The following is a 19,600-nucleotide window of genomic DNA, read 5'->3' on the forward strand; positions in this document are numbered from 1 at the left end:
ATTCTGAGATTGTTTTTTTTGTGACATATTGTACTTCATGATAGTGGTAAAATTTCTTTGATATCACTTGCGTTTGATTGTGAAAAAATTGGAAATTTGGCGAAAATTTTGAAAATTTTGCAATTTTCAAACTTTGAATTTTCATGCCCTTTAATCAGAGAGATATGTCACACAAAATAGTTAATAAATAACATTGCCCACATGTCTACTTCACATCAGCACAATTTTGGAACCAAAATTTTTTTTTGTTAGGAAGCTATAAGGGTTAAAAGTTGACCAGCGATTTCTCATTTTTACAACAAAATTTACAAAAACATTTTTTTAGGGACCACATCTTATTTGAAGTGACTTTGAGGAGCCTTTATGACAGAAAATACCCAAAAGTGATACCATTCTAAAAACTGCACCCCTCAAGGTGCTCAAAACCACATTCAAGAAGTTTATTAACCCTTCAGGTGCTTCACAGGAATTTTTGGAATGTGGAAGAAAACAATGAACATTTAACTTTTTTTCACAAAACTGCTACTTTAACCTCAAATTTTTAATTTTCACAAGGGCAGCCAGAAAAAATGGACCCCAAAATGTGTTGTGTAAATTCTCCTGAGCACGCTGATACCCCATATGTGGTGCAAAGCCACTGTTTGGGTGCATGGCATGGCTTGGAAGGTAAGGAGCGCCATTTGACTTTTGGAATGGAAATTTGACTGGAATGGATAGCGGACGCCATGTTGCATTTGGAGAGCCCCTGAGGTGCCTAAACAGAGGAAACCCCCAACAAGTGACCCCATTTTGGAAACTAGACCCCTCAAGGAACTTATCTAGATGTGTGGTGAGCACCTTGAACCCCCAGGGGCTTCACAGAATTTTATAATGTTGAAGTGTGAAAATAAAAAAACACATTTTTAACACAAAACTGCTACTTTAGCCTCAAATTTTTAATTTTCACAAGGGCAGCCAGAAAAAATGGACCCCAAAATGTGTTGTGCAATTTCTCCTGAGCACGCTGATACCCCATATGTGGTGCAAAGCCACTGTTTGGGCGCACGGCATGGCTTGGAAGGTAAGGAGCGCCATTTGACTTTTGGAATGGAAATTTGACTGGAATGGATAGCGGACGCCATGTTGCATTTGGAGAGCCCCTGAGGTGCCTAAACAGAGGAAACCCCCAACAAGTGACCCCATTTTGGAAACTAGACCCCTCAAGGAACTTATCTAGATGTGTGGTGAGCACCTTGAACCCCCAGGGGCTTCACAGAATTTTATAATGTTGAAGTGTGAAAATAAAAAAACACATTTTTAACACAAAACTGCTACTTTAGCCTCAAATTTTTAATTTTCACAAGGGCAGCCAGAAAAAATGGACCCCAAAATGTGTTGTGCAATTTCTCCTGAGCACGCTGATACCCCATATGTGGTGCAAAGCCACTGTTTGGGCGCACGGCATGGCTTGGAAGGTAAGGAGCGCCATTTGACTTTTGGAATGGAAATTTGACTGGAATGGATAGCGGACGCCATGTTGCATTTGGAGAGCCCCTGAGGTGCCTAAACAGAGGAAACCCACAACAAGTGACCGAATTTTACAATCTACTCCTCTGTATAAATTAATCTAGTGGTGGGAAAATAAGTAGATAGGTAAATGGTCACTAAACCCATAGATGAATTCCCACAGAGGTGTCATTTCTATAATGAGGTCACTTCAGGGGGGATTATGCTGTTCTGGCACTTTTCAGAGTACCAGAGCTAAAGAATCCCCCCTGAAGTGACCCCATTTTGGAAATGAAACCCCTCTGGGAATTCATCTATGGGTTTAGTGACCATTTTAACTCAATGGATGATTTCCAGAAACAAGCACGCAATGGAAGGTTTAGATTCTGGAGAACCCCCCCCGGAAATTAAGTGAGCTCTACTCGAATGTGTCATTCACTAAATGAACCAAATGTTTGAATGACAAATTGGGATACATTTTTACAGTTTAAAAACGTGGTTCTGTGTGGAAGATTTTAAAGCAGTCAGTGACGCATAAGGCTGGCAATGATGGGCATTGTGGGCAATAGTAGCGGGTATCACGCCTCATTCCTCTCTTAGTACATACACGACATCTTTTCTGGTGGTTCCTTCTTGTTTCCGTTGCTGGAATAAGTGCAATAAAATGTCGCTCAGTGAGTCTTTTCACATCCTCAGATTCTAATGGATGAGCGGGGCTAACACTTTGAAAGACAAGATTTTCAATTACCTTTTCTTGATAATCAAGAAAATGATCTGAATTTCCTGCTTTTTTGTACAACACAAAAGAATTGTATGTGGCCACCTGAAACAAATAAATAACCAACTTTTTATACCAGGTATAGGACTTTCTTGATACCTGGTATGGCTGTAGAACCTGGTCTGCAAGGTCCACACCCCCCATGTGTTTGTTGTAGTCAATGACTGACACAGGTTTTTGCTTCGGAGTGGTGGATCCTAGTTCTACAGTGGCCCTTGTGGCATCTGTGTGGATCGAGCTGAGGACAAAAATATCCCTCTTATCCCTATATTTCAGGGCAAGCAGCTCTCCGTTGCGTACAGCCCCTGACTGTCCCTTTTGAAACTTTTGGTTGACCAATGGTTGTGGAAACCCCTGACGGTTTTTACGGATGGTCCCACAAGCCCCGATGTTGTGTTCAACCAGACTTTTAAATAGGGGTATGCTGGTGTAATAATTGTCCACATATAGATTGTAGCCTTTTTGAAAAAATGGACTTATCAGCTCCCAAACAATTTTTCCAGATGTCCCCAGATAAGTAGGGCATCCTGGTGGGTTTAGTTGGCTATCTTTCCCCTCATATATGCGAAAAGCGGATGTGTATCCGGTTGAACTTTCGCACATTTTATAGAGCTTTATTCCAAACCTTGCCCTTTTAGATGGGATAAATTGCTTGAGGTGCAGTCTTCCTTTGAATTTTACAAGGGACTCGTCTATAGAAATATTTTGTGTTGGGGTGTAGAGGCTTAAGAATTTTTCTGACAAATTTTCAATGATGGGTCTAATTTTATATAACCTGTCATGTTCTGGGGCATTTCTGGGCAGGCATTGACTATTGTCGTTAAAATGCCAAAACCGCATGAGCATTTCATAACGGGTCCTAGGCAGAATGACTGAAAACATAGGGGTGGCTTGAATAGGGTGGTTGGACCAGTAGGATCGAATGCTCGGTTTTTTAACAAGCCCCATGGCAAATGTAAGTCCTAAAAAATTTTTTATTTCCGGGACATTAGTTGGTGTCCATAAATTTGCCCTAGCATAGTAAGATCGGGGATTCTGGCTTATGAATTGGGACGCGTATAAATTTGTTTGCACGACAATATGCTCTAGCAAGCTGTCTGTAAAAAACAAATTAAAAAAATGAATTGGTCCAAAATCTTCCACCTCCACATTTATACCAGGAATGGCGTTGAAATCAGGGCTGAATGGAGCAGCCGAATCTGAAGCCTCCCATCTGGGAAATGCTAGATCATGTGGCAACGCCCCTTGTACACTGGCGTGCGCCAATTCACTAGTAGCAGGGACAGCGCTTGTACTGGGCAGTGTTCCCTGATTTGGAGACGTTTCTCCAGTAGCGCTATTTGCCCCTATTGCTGTACTGGTCCTTGGGCTTGAGGATGGAACAGAATCACTGCTCATTTCTGGGCTCTCAGTGTCGCCGCTACTAAAGCCCTCAAAATCCATATCTCCATCTGAGATTGCGCTGTCATCAGTGTCAGAACACAGCAGGGCATACACCTCCTCTGCGGTATAAGTCTGACGGGCCATTTTATTTTTATATTTTTTGACTGGACTGAACGGACCGGACTGAAAGGACGGGACCGGACTGGACTGACCGGACTGATCTGACAGGACTGACTGACTGATGTGACAGGACTGACTGACTGATCTGACAGGACTGACTTACTGACAGATCTGACAGGACTGACTGACTGACAGATCTGACTGACTGACAGATCTGACAGGACTGACTGACTGACAGATCTGACAGGACTGACTGACTGACAGGACTGACTGACTGACAGATCTGACTGACTGACAGATCTGACAGGACTGACTGACTGACAGATCTGACAGGACTGACTGACTGACAGATCTGACAGGACTGACTGACTGACAGATCTGACAGGACTGACTGACTGACAGATCTGACAGGACTGACTGACAGATCTGACAGGACTGACTGACTGACAGATCTGACAGGACTGACTGACTGACAGATCTGACAGGACTGACAGATCTGACAGGACTGACTGACAGATCTGACAGGACTGACTGACTGACAGATCTGACAGGACTGACAGATCTGACTGGACTGATCTGACAGGACTGACTGACTGACAGATCTGACTGGACTGATCTGACAGGACTGACTGATCTGACACACTCACTAACCCTAACTCTTACTTTCTTTTTTCTTTTTTTTTTTTTTTTTTTACTTTCACAGTGGCAAGGCTGACAGCTCTTGTCACACTGTTTCTCCTCTGCTCTCTCACTGAGATCGGAGGAGAAACTGCATTTATCAGGCAGATCGCCCGGGAAAGTTTGTTGCTAAAACAAACTTCCCTGGTGATCTCTCTGATTGGCTGGTGTGACGCTGACATCATCGAGACCTGAGCCAATCAGGTCTCGATGATGTCAGAGGTCACAGCACCGGGATCCCCGCCGCTGACAGGTATGTGGGGGGTCCCGATCGCCGACCACCGGCTGTCCCTATCTTTTAAATGCCGCGATCACTATGGATCGCGGCATCTAGAAGATAGGAACAGGTTAACATCATGGGGACCTGATCCAATCAGGTCCCCATGATGCCACATGTCAGAGCTATCGCTCTGAACCGGTACCGCAGCGCTAGCAGGACCCTGGGGGTCCTGAGCGCTGCGGGACCACCCACCGTTTTTAAACGTCGGCGCTGCACAGAGCCCAGGCAGTACCGACGTTTATGTACAGTGGGCGGTCCTGAACCGGTTAAAGAGCCCATATACTGTTCTTGTGCAGGGGCCCTCTTTTGTGTCCGCCCATATCGTGACCAATAGCTTGTAACTAGTGATGAGCGAGCACTAAAATGCTCGGGTACTTGTTGCTAGGGTCGAGCAAATTGGAATACTCGAGTGCTCGGTCCGAGTAACGAGCCTAATGTAAGTTTATGGGAAACTTCGGCGGCTCCCCCCGGCGGTCTACAGAGGGCCTAAAAATTCCCCAAATCGGTGGGAACAGTGCTCAAATAACATGGGAATATCATGGGGAAGACCCCTGGAAGCATTTCTGACTCCCAGGTCACTGCTGTCAACAACGCTGTCAGAGGTATTATGCCACTTTTATGGACTCACAATAAAACATGCAAAAACTAAACCAAAATGGATTTTCCAGGGAAATACGTTAAGGAACATCCTTTCGAGGATAATGATTTGTACATAAGGCAAAATAAAAATGCTCCTCCAGACCTTGGGCTATGTTCACATGTAGCGTTTTTGATGCATTTTTGCACTTTTGCATTACTTTCAACCTAGACAAATGCACTCACCAGGAAATGTCATTTTAACATTTTACAACCTTATCTGGCCATGTGGTGTGTGAACCATAATCAGACACATCCTGTTTCATTTATGAAGGAGGGATTGTGAAAGTCACAAACACTATTTTTACAGCCTTACTATTCTTAAAAGGCCAGCAGTTGGCTATGCTTTGCTGTTCCCATTATTAAAGAGTGGGTCTCCTATACTGTTATTGCAGTGACTGCAAGGGCTGCCCAAAAAAAAATGTACCCATTATAAAGGAGTGGGTCTCCTATAGTGGTAATGTCCATGCTGTGACTGCAAGGGCTGCCAAAATTTAGGAAAAACCCCACTAACAATTTAAAGACATATAGCGCTGGGCCACAGTAATGACATGTTCCCATTAGAAAGGAGAGGGTCTGCTAACCAGTTATAGGGTATGCAGTGAGTCCAACGCTGCCAAAATTTAGGAAAAACCCTTCAACAATTTAAAGACACATGGAGCTGGGCTACAGTAACGAGCATGACATGATCCAATTAAAAAGGAGTGAGTCTCCCATACTGTTTGCCTATGGAGTGAATGCAACGGCTGCCAAAAATGTGGAGGAACTCCATTATTCCTTGCAAGAGACTTAGAGGTCAGAGGGCCTCCTGAAAACAAGGCTCCCATTATTAGGAAGTGGGTCTCCCATACTGTTTGCCTATGGAGTGAATGCAACGGCTGCCAAAAATGTGGAGGACCTCCATTATTCCTTGCAAGAGACGTAGAGGTCAGAGGGCCTCCTGAAAACAATGCTCCCATTATTAGGAAGTGGGTCTCCCATACTGTTTGCATATGCAGTGAATGCAACAGCTGCCAAAAGTTTGGAGGAACTCCAATGCCCCTTGCAAGAGACATAGATATGATGATATGGTAGATATGGTGGTGATATGGAGGAGGATGTGGAGGATGAGGAGTAGGAGGAGGACAAGAGCAAAATAGACAAAATCAGGAAGTGTATACCCATGTCTGGGTGTGAAGACAGAGGTGCATGGGAATAGAGTTAGACCTCCCCCAAAAAAACCACTGTATTTGAGTTTATATTACGCTGCTATCATTCGGTGGTGTTGAGAAGTCTGGCCCAATCCAGCCCTTGTTCCTTGAGTCAGCCTGTCAGCATTTTCAGTTGACAGGCGGATGCGCCTATCGATTATAATTCCACCAGCGGCACTAAACCCCCCCTCTGACAAAACGCTAGCAGCAGGGCAGGCCGGGACCTCCAAGGCGTAGAGAGTCAGTTCATGCCACGTGTCCAGCTTGGATACCCAATAATTATAAGGAACAGAGGAATCACGGAGGACGTTGGTACGGTCGGCAAGGTACTCCCTCACCATCTTCCGAAACTCTTCCCTCCTTGTGAGAGTACCCCGCACCTCAGGGCCTGTGCGATGGGAGGATCTGAGAAAACTGTCCCAGAACTTTGACAATGTTCACCTGCCTCTGCTGGATTGCATTTGTGTCTCTCTCACCTGTGCTCCTTGGTTGTCCAATGAATTGTGACCTCTGCCGCCAGCATTTTCAGATGGCAATTTTTTAAATAATTCCGCAACAAGGGCCTTCGCTTACTGCCCCATTTTATTATGCCTGTCCTGCGCGAGAATAAGAGGCAGAAAGTTCTCCTTGTAGCATGGGTCTAGGAGTGTCACCAACCTGTAATGACTGTCACCCAAAATTTGGACAACGCGAGGGTCACGGCAAAGGCAGCGTAACATAAACTCAGCCATGTGTGCCAGACTGCTAACAGGCAAGACTTTTGTGTCCTCACCAAGAGGATGACTGATCATGCTCTCCTCCTCATCCTCCTCCTCTTCCTCCTCCTCCCTGTCCTCAGGCCATCCACGCTGAACAGACGGTATGACAGTTGTGCAGGTAGTACCGTCTAGCTCCTGTTCTTCCTCCTCCTCTTCCTCATTGTCACCCAATCCACACTGGGCTGCTTCATCTCATCATGCTCCGCCTGCAATGTATCCTCTTTAATTGTGAGCAGAGAGCGCTTCACAATGCAGAGAAGGGGGATGCTGATGCTAATTATGGCGTCATCGCCGCTCACCATCTTGGTGGAGTCCTCAAAGTTTTGGAGGACGGTACATATGTCTGACATCCATGTCCACTCCTAAGGACTTATGTGTAGAGTCTGAACTGAATACCGATGGCCTTGTTGATGCTGGTAGTCAGCAACTGCCCTCTTCTGCTCACAAATCCTTCCCAACATCTGCAATGTAGAGTTCAAACTCGTGGGGACATCGCAGATCAGTCGATGAGCTGGAAGCTGCAAACGCTGCTAAAGCACGGAAAGGGCGGCGGAAGCTGTAGTTGACTTTCTAAAATGGGCACACAGGCGGCGTACTTTGACAAGCAGATCCGTCAGATCCAGGTAGGTTTTGAGAAACCGATCAACCATGAAGTTAAGCACATGGGCCAGGCATGTCACACAGGACCATCCCTGGCTGTAGGGTCAGCGGTGTCAACCACAGATCTGCCTGCTCTTTCAGAGCTGTCCACAAGTCTTCAGCATTGTGTGTTTTTTTACCTAAGCATATTAGCTTCAGCACAGCCTTTTGCCGCTTGACCGAGACAGTCCTGCAGTTTTTCCAGCTTGCGACTGATGTGGTCATTTCGGAGATGGAGGCTGAAGAGGAGGAGGAGGTGCAGGAGTTGTAGAATGTGGGGGCAACCCAGATTAACCCAGGGCTCGCAATCCTCGGCATCGGGAGGACGTGTTCCATCCCAAAGTCCGACTAGGTCCCGACTTCCACTATATTAACCCAGTGTGCTGTCAGAGAGATGTACCGTCCCTGCCCACAAGCATTTGTCCACGTGTCCGTGTTTAGGTGGACTTTTCCAGTAACTGTGTTGTTGAGGGCACGGCTAATATTGTGAGACACGTGCTCGTGTAATGCGGGGACAGCACACCGGGAGAAATAGTGGCGGCTGGGGACCGAGTGCCGAGGGATGGCTGCCGCCATTAGGTTGCGGAAAGCTTCAGTCTCCACGAGCCTAAAAGGCAACATTTCGAGCGCAAGCATTCACGAAATGTGTGAATTTAGTAGTGTGGTCTGTGGGGCGTTGGCTGCGAATTTGCACTTGTGTTCCAAGTACTGGGGTAGGGACAACTGAACGCTGCACTGTGACAAGGACATGGACATGCTTGCTGATGGTGCTAGTTGAGAGTGCAACGACACGTGCAGGGCGGGAGGCATCTTGGCATGCGCGATGGACGGGGATGGTGGTGTAACCTGCAGACACTGTTTCTAAACCCTGGGATTTGGCCCACTTAGTCGGGTGCTTTGCAGCCATGTGCCTGATCATGCTGGTGGTGGTCAGGCTGCTAGTTTTGCTACACCTACTTATGCTGGCCTGGCAGGTGGTGCAAATGGCCTTTTTGGGGTTATCGGCAGAATGCTTAAAAAACAACCAGACTCGGGAAGACCTAACAGTTGTACTGGCAACTTCCGTCGTGTTAGCGTTACGAGAAACGCTTTCCCTCCTTGTGTCTGCGGCCACAACACTGCTTCTTCCTGCCTGTTGTGGTGCTACGCCTCCCTCTCCCTGTGTGCTGCTGTCCTCGCTCTGTAAGTCCCCCTGTCAGTTTGGGTCAGTTACTATATCATCCACCACCTCGTCTTCCACTTCCGCACCCTGTTCCTCCTCCTGACTTTCTGGCAATTGCGTCTCATCATCATCATCCACCTCTTGCATCAGTAATTGCACTTTCGCACCTTTGCCTTCATGTGACCGTGGCTGCTCCAATATTTGGGCATCGCGCCACGCATTCTCCTCTTGGCTCGCTTGAAGCTGGCCAGGCGAGAGGCCCGAATCTACAAATGGAAAAGTGAACAGCTCTTTGGAGTGTCCAAGTGTGGGATCAGTTGTATCCCGGTACTCGGCATGGTGGGCAGAAGGAGGATCAGGGTGAGGAATATGTGGTCCAGACTCACGGCTACTGAAACTTGACCGTGTGGAAGACAGGGTGGTAGTGGTGGTGGCAAAGTGACTGGAAGCATTATCTGCTATCCAACCAACAACCTTTTGACACTGCTCTGGGTTCAATAATGGTGTACTGCGGTCCCCTAGTAATTGGGACAGGAAGGTCGAGCGACAAGATGTGGGTGTTTGTTGTGGCACAATTTCAGCTTGCCCACGGCCACATCCTCGGCCTCAGCCTCTGCATGCATCATCACCATCACGTCCACTTTCCTATCCCTTGCCACGCACCTTGCCCATTTTAAATGGAGGACAATATTTTCCACGTTCACGAGAAATGGCTGATTTTGGAACGCAGTTTTATGTGATACGTCTGACAAAGAACCACGATTTTAAATAGCAGACCTGTATTTTACTAATATTATTCTACACAGAGACCTAGTGTGAATAGCTTGACCGACACACTGCAACAGAATGGAAAAGGAGGCCAATATTTTCCACGTTCAGTTCAAATTTCTGGATTTTTATCGCTGAAATATGGAACAGATCTGGCTGTATTCTGCAGAGCTAACAAGCAAATGGAGCAGAAAAATTGTGTACTCGTCTCAATTGCTTTTTAAGCAAATAACCAGGATTAAGATCATAATTTTTTTTTCCCTGACCCCTGATATCTGGGGCTATGTCTACAAATATCTTTAGTTATTACAGCAGCAGCAGAGAGGTCGTTCAATGGACCCTCTTGCGCTATATACACTGCAGTCTGCCACATACACTGCCTGCCTGCCTAACTCCTGCCTAGCACTGATTATATGCAGCTGGATTAGCCCTTAGAAGGACTGTTAGTTAAGATGGGGATATATATATATATATATATATATATATATATATATATATATATACAGTGTATTGTGAAAGTATTTGGCCCCCTTGAACTTTTCTACCTTTTGCCACATTTTTTTGGGGAAGAATCAACAACTAACAACTAGTGGGACACAATCTTGAAGTGGAACAAAATTTATTGGATATTTTAAACATTTTTAACAAATTAAAAAACTGAAAAGTGGGGCGTGCAATATTATTCGGCCCCCTTGAGTTAATACTTTGTAGCGCCACCTTTTGCTGCGATTACAGCTGCAAGTCACTTGTCTCTATCAGTTTTGCACATCGAGAGCTGAAATTCTTGCCCATTCTTCCTTGCAAAATGGCTCGAGCTCATTGAGGCTGGATGGAGGGCGTTTGTGACAAGCAGTTTTCAGCTCTTTCCACAGATTCTCAATTGGATTCAGGTCTGGACTTTGACTTGGCCATTCTAACACCTGGATACGTTTATTTTTGAACCATTCCATTGTAGATTTTGCTTTATGTTTGGGATCATTGTCTTGTTGGAAGATAAATCTCCATCCCAGTCTCAGGTCTTTTGCAGACTCCAACAGGTTTTCTTCCAGAATGGTCCTGCATTTGGCTCCGTCCATCTTCCCATCAATTTTAACCATCTTACCTTTCCCTCCTGAAGAAAAACAGGCCCAAACCATGATGCTGCCACCACCATGTTTGACAGTGGGGATGGTGTTTTGAGGGTGATGAGCTGCGTTGCTTTTACGCCAAACATATCATTTTGCATTGTGGCCAAAAAGTTCGATTTTGATTTCATCTGACCAGAGCACCTTATTCCACATGTTTGGTGTGTCTCCCAGGTGGCTTGTGGCAAACTTCAAACGAGACTTTTTATGGATATCTTTGAGAAATGGCTTTCTTCTTGCCACTCTTCCATAAAGACCAGATTTGTGCAGTGTATGATTGATTGTTGTCCTATGGACAGACTTCCCCCTCAGCTGTAGATCTCTGCAGTTTATCCAGAGTGATCATGGGCCTTTTGGCTGAATCTCTGATCAGTCTTCTCCTTGTTCGAGATGAAAGTTTAGAGGGACGGCCGGGTCTTGGTAGATTTGCAGTGGTCTGATACTCCTTCCATTTCAATATGATCACTTGCACAGTGCTCCTTGAGATGTTTAAAACTTGGGAAATCTTTTTGTATCCAAATCCGGCTTTAAACTTCGCCACAACAGTATCTCGGACCTTCCTGGTGTGTTCCTTGGCTTTCATGATGCTCTCTGCACTTGAAACAGAACCCTGAGACTATCACAGAGCAGGTGCATTTATACGGAGACTTGATTACACACAGGTGGATTCTATTTATTATTACCAGTCATTTAGGACAACATTGGATCATTCAGAAATCCTCACTGAACTTCTGGAGTGAGTTTGCTGCACTGAAAGTAAAGGGGCCGAATAATATTGCACGCCCCACTTTTCAGTTTTTAATTTGTTAAAAAAGTTTAAAATATCCAACAAATTTAGTTCAATTTCACGATTGTGTCCCACCTGTTGTTGATTCTTCCCAAAAAAATTAGAATTTTATATCTTTAGGGTTAAAACCAGAAATGTGGAATACGTTGTGGAATACCTATACTAACAGGACGTTCAATGGACCCTCTTGCACTATATGCACTGCAGTCTGCCACATACCCTGCCTGCCTGCCTAACTCCTGGTATGACCACTGAAAATATGCTGGACTAGTTCTCAGAAAGACTGTTAGTTTAGATAGATATATATACAGTTGTGCTCAAAAGTTTACATACCCCTGCAGAATTTTTTCTTTCTTGGCCTTGTTTCAGAGTATATGAATAATAACAAAAACACTTTTTCTCCACTCATGGTTATTGGTTGAGTGAAGCCATTTATTGTCAAACTACTGTGTTTTCTCTTTTTAAATCTTAATGTCAACCAAAAACATCCAAATGACCCTGATCAAAAGTTCAGATCCCCTGGTGATTTTGGCCTGATAACATGCACAGAATTTGACACAAATGGGTTTGAATGGCTACTAAAGGTAACATCCTCATCTGTGACCTGTTTGCTTGTAATCAGTGTTTATGCATAAAAGCTGAGTGAGTTTCTGGAATCCAGACAGACTCTTGCATCTTTCATCCAGCCACTGACGTTTCTGGATTGTGAGTCATGTGGAAAGCAAAAAAATTGTCAACAGATCTACGGGAAAAGGTAGTTGAACTGTATAATACAACAAAGGGATACAAAAAGATATCCAAGGAATTGATAATGCCAGTCAGCAGCGTTCAAACTGTGATTAACAAATGGAAAATCAGGGGCTTTGTGAAAACCAAACCACGGTCAGGTAGACCAACAAAGATTTTGGCCACAACTGCCAAGAAAATTATTTGGGATGCAAAGAAAAACCCACAAGTAACATCAGCTGAGACTCTGACAACTAGCGGTGTGGCTGTTTCAAGATGCACAATAAGGAGGCACTTGAAGAAAAATGGGCTGAATGGTCGAGTCACCAGAAGAAAGCCATTACTGCGCTAATGCCACAAAATATCTCGCCTACAATACGCCAAACAGCACAAAGACAAGCATCAAAACTTCTGGTACAAGGTAATTTGATGTGATGAGACCATAATTGAACTTTTTGGCCACAAATAGTGTTGAGTGAGCATGCTCGACACTGCTCGGTACTCGCCCGAGAATCTCACTACTCGGGATGTTCGGCGAGCACCGAGCATTTCCGGGTTACTCGGGCGGGAGCTCGGGTCTCCGCCCTGCATGTTTGGCGCTCTTTACAGAGCCAATGAACATGCAGGGATTGCCAGCCAGTCACTGTAATGCCGCAGCCATGTTGTTTGTGGGCATTACAGTGATTGGCTGGTCGCACAGCGTCACCTCGAGTATTTGAAACCGGGCGCCGCCATCTTGGACACAGTCGCTCCCGATCAGACAGTGTAGGGTCAGTGCTGCAGAGCTAGGGAGAGATTTATACTGCGAAATAGTTAGTGTAGGGTCTCTAAAGCCTGCCAAATCAAACAAACAGTCCTTCTCAAGACTAATATCCATCCCAGATATCAGGCAGACAGGCAGGCTGTATAGGAGATGCAGTGGTTATACCAACAAACACTGCATTACAGTCCTGTGTGATCCTGCTGGTCAAATCGCTAGACTTATCCCCAGGTCTCAGGGGCCAGGAAAAATCCTTTTTTTTTTCATCTAAATCCTGTTTTGTTTTGTTTTTTTCCTCAGTTAGACTGTACAAATACCCGTCTAATTAACCTTTTGGTATTTTTTCCCCTCTAAAAAAAAATTGAGTGTGTCTGTGAGTGTTCAGACACAAATATATCTGTTTAAAAGATTCTGGTGTAGGCCAGAGAACTAGAGCTGTGTTTTTCCTCTTCCACGGTTCAAATCTGGGTGTTATCAACCTGCTTCCCTTTTTTCCATAAAAAAAAACAGTTTGAGTATGTCGCTGACTGTTCAGACACAAATATATCTATACACCAGGAAATTATAACTGTGGTTTTGCAGTTGCACGGTTCAAATCTCTGTATTATCCATTTTTTTGTCTTTTTTCCGTAAAAAAAAACATTTTCAGTGTCTCGCTGACTGTTCAGACACCAATATATCTGTTTAAAAGAGTCTGGTGTAGGCCAGAGAAATAGACCTGTGTTTTTCCTTTTCCACGGTTCAAATCTGGGTGTTATCAACCCGCTTGCCTTTTTTCCATAAAAAAAAACAGTTTGAGTATGTCGCTGACTGTTCAGACACAAATATACAGTGGTGGCCAAAAGTATTGGCACCCCTGCAATTCTGTCAGATAATACTCAGTTTCTTCCTGAAAATGATTGCAATCACAAATTCTTTGGTATTATTCTCTTCATTTAATTTGTCTTCAATGAAAAAACACAAAAAGAATTGTCCTAAAGCCAAATTGGATATAATTCCACACCAAACCTAAAAAAGGGGGTGGACAAAAGTATTGGCACTGTTTGAAAAATCATGTGATGCTTCTCTAATTCGTGTAATTAACAGCACCTGTAACTTACCTGTGGCACCTAACAGGTGTTGGCAATAACTAAATCACACTTGCAGCCAGTTAACATGGATTAAAGTTGACTCAACCTCTGTCCTGTGTCCTTGTGTGTACCACATTGAGCATGGAGAAAAGAAAGAAGACCAAAGAACTGTCTGAGGACTTGAGAAACCAAATTGTGAGGAAGCATGAGCAATCTCAAGGCTACAAGTCCATCTCCAAAGACCTGAATGTTCCTGTGTCTTCCGTGCACAGTGTCATCAAGAAATTTAAAGCCCATGGCACTGTGGCTAACCTCCCTAGATGTGGACGGAAAAGAAAAATTGACGAGAGATTTCAACGCAAAATTGTGCGGCTGGTGGATAAAGAACCTCGACTAACATCCAAACAAGTTCAAGCTGCCCTGCAGTCCGAGGGTACATCAGTGTCAACCCATACTATCCGTCGGCGTCTGAATGAAAAGGGACCGTATTGAAGGATACCCAGGAAGACCCCACTTCTTACCCCGAGACATAAAAAAGCCAGGCTGGAGTTTGCCAAAACTTACCTGAGAAAGCCTAAAACGTTTTGGAAGAATGTTCTCTGGTCAGATGAGACAAAAGTAGAGCTTTTTGGGAAAAAGCATCAACATAGAGTGTACAGAAAAAAAAGAGGCATTCAATGCAAAGAACACGGTCCCTACAGTCAAAGATGGTGGAGGTTCCCTGATGTTTTGGGGTTGCTTTGCTGCCTCTGGCACTGGACTGCTTGACCGTGTGCATGGCATTATGAAGTCTGAAGACTACCAAAAAATTTTGCAGCATATTGTAGTGCCCAGTGTGAGAAAGCTGGGCCCCCCTCAGAGGTCATGGGTCTTCCAGCAGGGCAATGACCCAAAGCACACTTCCAAAAGCACTATAAAATGGTTTGAGAGAAAGCACTGGAGACTTCTAAGGTGGTCAGCAATGAGTCCAGACCTGAATCCCATAGAACACCTGTGGAGAGATCTCAAAATGACAGTTTGGAGAAGGCACCCTTCAAATATCAGGGACCTGGAGCAGTTTGCCAAAGAAGAATGGTCTACAATTCCAGCAGAGCATTGTAAGAAACTCATTGAAGGTTACCAGAAGCGGTTGTTCGCAGTTATTTTGGCTAAAGGTTGTGCAACCAAGTATTAGGCTGAGGGTGCCAATACTTTTATCTGGCCCATTTTTGGAGTTTTGTGTGAAATGATCAGTGATATGATTTTAGCTTCATTCGCTTTTGTGTTTTTTCCTTGCAAGCAAATTAAATGAAGATAATAATACCAAAGAATTTGTGATTGCAATCATTTTCAGGAAGAAACTGAGTATTATCTGACAGAACTGCTGGGGTGCCAATACTTTTGGCCACCACTGTATCTATTTTAACAAGTCTGGTATACACCAGGAAATTATAACTGTCGTTTTGCAGTTCCACGGTTCAAATCTCTGTATTATCCACTTTTTTGTCTTTTTTCCATAAAAAAAAACATTTTCAGTGTCTCGCTGACTGTTCAGACACCAATATATCTGTTTAAAAGAGTCTGGTGTAGGCCAGAGAAATAGAACTGTGGTTTTCCTCTTCCACGGTCATAATCTCATTTTTATTACCCTTTTGCCATTGATAGTGCGAGTGTAAGCTATTTTACTTCATATACAATGGGCAAGGTGCTTGGCAAGGGACGTGGAACTGGACGTTCTGGTGATGGTGTGTGCAGAGGACGGGGCCGTGGCCAAGGTGAAAATTTGCCACAACCAACAGCCGCATTTTCTCGCTCCCAGTTCTTGACCAAATTACTAGGGAAGCACACAACAACAAGACCACTGTTGCGAACTGATCAGTGTGAAAAGGTTATTAATTGGATTGCAGATAATACTTCCAGTCACCTGGGTACCACCACCTCCGGTCTGTCTTCCACATGGTCAAGTGTTAGTAGCCGTGAGTCTCGACTGCATACTCCTCCTCACCCTGATGCTCCTTCCTCCCACCATGCAGAGTGTCGTCAGACAGCAACTGATCCCACAGTTGGATACTCTGAAGAGCTGTTCACTGGTCCATTTCCATATTTGGGCCCCTCGCCTGCTCCGCTTGAAGTGGTGGAAGTGGAGATCCCATGTAGCGATGGCCAAATATTTGAACAGCCACGGCCACAGGAAGGCGACGCTGGCAATTTGTCACAAGAGGTGGACGATGACGAGACACAATTGCCACGAAGTGAGGAGGATGACCGTGGTGCGGAAGTGGAAGAGGAGGAGGTTGTGGATGATCTAGTAACTGACCCAACGTGGGAGGAGGACATGCAGTGTGGTGGCTGCAGAATGAAGGCGGACAACCGATCCCCGCAACACCAACACGAGGGACGTTGCCAGAACAACCGGTAGATCCTCCGGAGTCTGGAATTTTTTTAAAGACTCTGCTGATAACCCCAAAAAGGTCATTTGTACCACCTGCCAGGCCAGCATCAGCAGGGGTGACAAAACTACCAGCCTGACCACCACCAGCATGATCAAGCACATGTCAGCAAAGCACTGGACTTTGTGGGGCAAACCCCAGGGTCCACGACCAGTGTCATCGGGTGTCACCACTGCTTCTTCCGCTGTTGTGCGTGTAAGAGAACCCCCTGTTGTGCATGCAAGGCAATCCCCCGTCCATACTGCATGCAAAGATGCCCCCTCCTCTCAGTCTTCCCTTGTTATGGCAGTTTCTCAAGAAACAGCATCAACGTCCACGTCCCACCGCAGCGTTCAGTTGTCCATATCCCAGACCTTTGAATGAAAGCGCAAATTCGCAGCCAATGCCCTGCAGGCCACAGTCCTAAATTCGCACATTTCACAACTGCTTGCGTTGGAAATGCTGCCTTTTAGGCTGGTGGAGACGGAATCCTTCCGCAACCTTATGGCGGTGGCCGTCCCTCGGTACTCGGTCCCCAGCCGACACTATTTTGCCCAGTGTGCCATCCCCGCACTACACAAGCACGTGTCCCAAAACATCTTCCGTGCCCTCAACAACGCAGTTACTGGGAGAGTCCACCTGACAACTGACACGTGGACAAGTGCTTGTGGCCAGGGACGGTACATCTCCCTGACGGCACACTGGGTAAACATAGTGGAAGCCGGGACCCAGTTGGACCTTGGGACGGAACACATCCTCCCCACACCGAGGATTGCGGGCCCTATGTCAGTCAGAGTTGCCCCCACAGTGTACAGCTCCTGCGCATCATCCTCCTCCTCCTCCTCATGTTCAGCCTCCATCTCAGATATCACCACATCAGTTACAAGCTGGAAGCACTGCAGTACTGCCTCAGCCAAGCGGCAACAGGCTGTGCTGAAACTCATAAGCTTAGGTGATAAACCTCACACTGCTTGTGAGTTGTGGACAGCTGTGAGAGAGCAGGCAGATCTGTGGCTGAGACCGCTGAACCTACATCCAGGCATGGTCTGTCTCATGTGCTTAACCTCGTGGTTCAGCGGTTTCTTAAATCGTACCCAGAGTTGCCAGATCTGCTCGTCAAAATCCGCCGCCTGTCAGCTCATTTTCGGAAGTCGGCTACAGCTTCCGCCGCCCTTGCTGTGTTGCAGCAGCGTTTGCAGCTTCCGGCACACCGACTGGTGTGTGATGTCTCCACACGTTGGAACTCTACCCTCCACATGTTGCAAAGGATTTGTGAGCAGAAGCGAGCAGTTGTGTACCAGCTGCAACAAGGCCGTCGATATTCAGGTCAGACTCCACACATAAGACGTCAGGAGTGGACCTGGATGTCTGACATATGTACCATCCTGACAAACTTTGAGGAGTCCACTAAGATGGTGAGTGGCAATGACGCCATCATTAGCGTCAGCATCCCACTTGTCTGTCTTTTGCAACGCTCTCTGCAGAGAATTAAAGAGGAGGCATTGCAGGCAGAGTATGATGAGATGGATCAAGAAGCCATAGATTGCGATTACACACAGTCCAGCCTCATCTCATCCCAACGTGCATTGGGGGACAATGAGGGAGAGGAGGAGGAGGAGGAGGAGGAAGAACAGGAGCTGGTATCATGCGATGTAAACGGTAGTACCTGTACAACTGTCATACCGTCGGTTCAGCATGGGTGGCCTGAGGACAGGGGAGAGGAGGAGGAAGAGGAGGAGAGCATGGTCAGTCGTCATCTTGGTGAGGACACGGAAGTCTTGCCCGTTACCAGTCTGGTATTCATGGCTGACTTTATGTTACGCTGCCTTAACCGTGACCCTCGCGTTGTCAAAATGTTGGGTGACAGTCATTACTGGTTGGTGACACTTTTAGACCCCCGCTACAAGGAGAACTTTCACTCTCTTATTCCTGAGGTGGAGAGGTCTACAAAAATGGGGCAGTACCAGAAGGCCCTTGCTGCAGAACTGTTAAAAAAATTCTCATCTGAACATGCTAGTGGCACAGGTCACAGTTCGTTGACTAACCAAGGCGTACAGGCAAGAGAGACGCAATTCCAATCCATCAGAGGCAGGGGAACACTGTCAACGTTCTGGGACAGTTTTCTGCGACCCGCCTAGCTTACAGGTGCTGAGGCGCGGGGTACTCTCACAGGGAGTGGAAAGTTTCAAAAGATGGTGAGGGAGTACCTTGCCGATCGTACGAGCGTCCTCCGTGATTCCTCTGTGCCTTTTAATTATTGGGTATCCAAGCTGGACACTTGGAATGAACTCGCTCTGTACGCCTTGGAGGTCCTGGCCTGCCCTGCCGCTAGAGTTTTATTGGAGCGTGTTTTTAGTGCCGCTGGGGGAATTATAACTGATAAGCGCACTCGCCTGTCAACTGACAATGCTGACAAGCTGACCCTTATCAAAATGAACAAGGGCTGGATTGGACCAGACTTCTCATCACCACCAAATGACAGCAGAGTAACATAAAGTCAAAACCACTGTGTTGTTTCGGGAAGTGTATTCCCATGCACTGCTTCACACCCACACATGTGTATACGCTTCCTCATTTCGGCTGTTTTTTGCTCTTCTCCTTATCCTCAGCCTCCACCACCACTATACCACCAGAATGACCGTGGTCCGTGTTGCCAGCATTGCAAGTTCCTCCGTCCTAATTTTTGTCAGCTTTTGCTTGGAAGGCATAGGCAAAGACTATGGGAGACCCACTCCCCAATAATGGAAATAATGTTTTTAATATGCTGTACTGCATGGCTCTTGTAAGGGGCATTAAAACCGTCTTGTTAAACCACTCTGAACTCCATGTCTCTTCCAAGGGGCATTAA

Source organism: Phyllobates terribilis, unplaced genomic scaffold (assembly GCF_046119375.1).
Source record: "Phyllobates terribilis strain yellow unplaced genomic scaffold, ASM4611937v1 Scaffold_2__4_contigs__length_985480577, whole genome shotgun sequence".
Classification (NCBI taxonomy): Eukaryota; Metazoa; Chordata; class Amphibia; order Anura; family Dendrobatidae; genus Phyllobates; species Phyllobates terribilis.